This window comes from Tiliqua scincoides, chromosome 3 (assembly GCF_035046505.1).
Source record: "Tiliqua scincoides isolate rTilSci1 chromosome 3, rTilSci1.hap2, whole genome shotgun sequence".
NCBI lineage: Eukaryota > Metazoa > Chordata > Lepidosauria > Squamata > Scincidae > Tiliqua > Tiliqua scincoides.
The window spans coordinates 21821406-21824233 of NC_089823.1; the positions used below are offsets into that span (position 1 = coordinate 21821406).

The 2828-nt window shown below is 47.7% G+C and overlaps 1 pseudogene; it reads left to right on the top strand.

Moving 5' to 3' along the window:
- Nucleotides 1-2380: 2380 nt before the first annotated feature.
- On the top strand, nt 2381-2499 carry LOC136647051 (5S ribosomal RNA; annotated as a pseudogene).
- Nucleotides 2500-2828: the final 329 nt, after the last annotated feature.

Genomic DNA, 2828 nt, shown 5'->3' on the forward strand with positions numbered 1-2828 from the left:
TGCAGCCACTCCTGGTGCAATCAGGACTGCCCCTCCTCCTTTTTTTTTTAAAGAAGGAAAGATGCGACCCAGAGCAGCATGGAATAGCACCTGGAGTGGCTGCAATGGGCGGCGGGGGTGTGTGTGAGGCTGGCAGCTCCGCCCTCGCAGGTGTGGCACCTGGGGCATTTGTTCTTCCTAGGTATGCCACTGAGTGATGAACATGACTGCCACAGGTGTTCAGGAATGAGATCGTACCTCAGTAGTAGAGCCCCTGCTTTGCATGCAGAAAGTCCAAGGTTCAATCCCTGGTATCTTCAGGTCAGGCTGGAAAAGACCTCTGTCTAAAACCCTGAAGAGTGTAGAGCAGAGATTTTCAACCAATGATACAAGAACTATTGCTGATAGTACTTGACACCACAGTTGGGGCATCTGCATGGCATGGCTCCGCCTAACCTGACCCCAGTGAAAGTGGAGATCTTTGGAGTGCTGGTGCACTGATGGTTGTGTGGTGGCCTTACCCTTCAAAAGATGTGCATGTTGGCCAAGGAAAGATGTAATATAGGAGTGAAGACAAGGTCAGAAGACAGCCATACCTGAAGAAGCCTCTGCCTCACTGTGCAGTAAACCACCCACTCCTAGCAGTGGTACCCACCAAGATGGTGCATACAAAATAAAGGCTGAAAGCCCTAGTGTAAATGATACTGAGTGAGATGGATCAGTGATCTGACTTACTATAAGGCCACTATATATATCATTTGTAAATCATCCAAAATCCCATCCCAGTCCTGAAAGGTCAAACTATTCTAACTACGTATGTATCACCTGGCAGGACGAAGTTCCAAACAACACAGTCCTGGAACGAGCTGGAATCTCTCGCATGTATGCACTGCTGAAACATAAACACCTGTGTTGGCTTGGTCAAGTCGTGAGAATGGGCGATGGCCGGATCCCAAAGGATCTCCTCTATGGAGAACTTGTGCAAGGAAAGTGCCCTACATGTAGACCACAGCTGCGATACAAGGATATCTGCAAGAGGGATCTGAAGGCCTTAGGAATGGACCTCAACAGATGGGAAACCTTGACCTCTGAGCATTCCGCTTGGAGGCAGGCTGTGCAGCATGGCCTCTCCCAGTTTGAAGAGACACTTGGCCAACAGACTGAGGCAAAGAGGCAAAGAAGGAAGGCCCATAGCCAGGGAGTCACACCAAGGACAGACTACACTTGCTCCCAGTGTGGAAGGGATTGTCACTCCCGAATTGGCCTTTTCAGCCACACTAGATGCTGTTCTAGAACCACTTTTCAGAGCGCAATACCATAGTCTTCCGAGACTGAAGGATGCCAATGAATGGATAGGGCTAATATGCTTGTTTTTTATTCAGTTTTATTACAGCATTTGGATCAGGCTTCCCAAGTCTATGGATCTAGACTGCGGCATGAAAGGGGGGGACTAACCTTTTGCCCCAGATACAAGCCTGATCACCCCCTCAGCTGCTTTTGCCCTGGGGGAAAAGCTCCTGTTGATGGATTTGATCACTTGGTGGCTAGCCGGAGGTGCACTGCTGCCATGGATCACATTCTGCATTTTCATTACTGTCCAGTTTGACACTCAGCCTGTTTAATCAGTGGCATTTTTTTGTTCCCTTCACCTGTGCATATTGGATGAAGTGTGGCAGAGCATGGCAAAATGCATCTGCAGTGACTCTTGCACACTAGCCCTGTTGAAACAAATGGAAGTGCTTCACTGGGGCACATTTCAGCAGAGTTTACACAGCGACACTCCTGGGGATTACATCCTCCATTCTGTCACTAGACCAATCCGTAATGAGTAGCTGTTTCCTTTCTGGCTCTTCACACTCATCACTCAGACAACTGCGTAACAATACTAATAAAATACAGGGGTATAAACAGAGGGGAATGCAATGCAGACAAGAAAGAGTTGTAAGCAAATCCAATCATGAATCAAAACATGGCTGAAGCCAAAAAACACCATTGAAGAATTCACTCTTCCAGCCCAGAGACAGACATTTCTTCAAAAGAAGTAACTTGACCTAAATAGTTGGTTCTGGAAAAATTATACCTGTTCTCTCAGTATACAACAAGACACAGATTCATTGTAATTTTTTTTGCAGACATAAAGCATTGAAGTTATTACCAGTGGTGTCTTTTTTTCCCAGGCAGCTCTTGTGAATATTTAAGAAGAAGCTTGGTAGGCCTAAATATTTCCCTTCTCTCCTTCCGAACAAGACTAAGGTTGAAATCCTATGCACACTTTCCTGGGAGTAACCCCATCAATTATAATGGAACTTTCTTTTGAGTAGTCACGCATAGCATTGGGTTCAAAACCAAGTAAAATGTCATCTTGGCGAAAAGCATTTGTGGCACCTGATTCCATGAAACAGGTAATTGCCGAAGTACCCTGCAGATGCCCGATCTCGTCTGATCTTGGAAGCTAAGCAGGGTCAGGCCTGGTTAGTACTTGGATGGGAGACCACCTAGGAATACCGGGTGCTGTAGGCTTATACCATAGTCTTTCGAGACTGAAGGTTGCCAACCAACCTTATCCTGACCAACAGTAGGGATTGTGAAGTGGTGTCCAGGTCTGGGCTTCTGGGATGTTGCCACCACACTGCCCTTCATGACTGCTCTGACCGGCCATGCCAGGACATGTTGCTACAGGAGCCTCCCAGAGACAACCTGCGTACTCCCCAGACACCAAAGAGTGTCCCAGATGCCCCAGCAATCAAGACGCTACTTCTGGGTTTTGGGGGTGGGCTGGGAAAGCAGACAAAGCAACTCGCCTGTGCTGCAGGCAACCAGCTATAAGTGATCAGGCCCTGGCTGAGGGC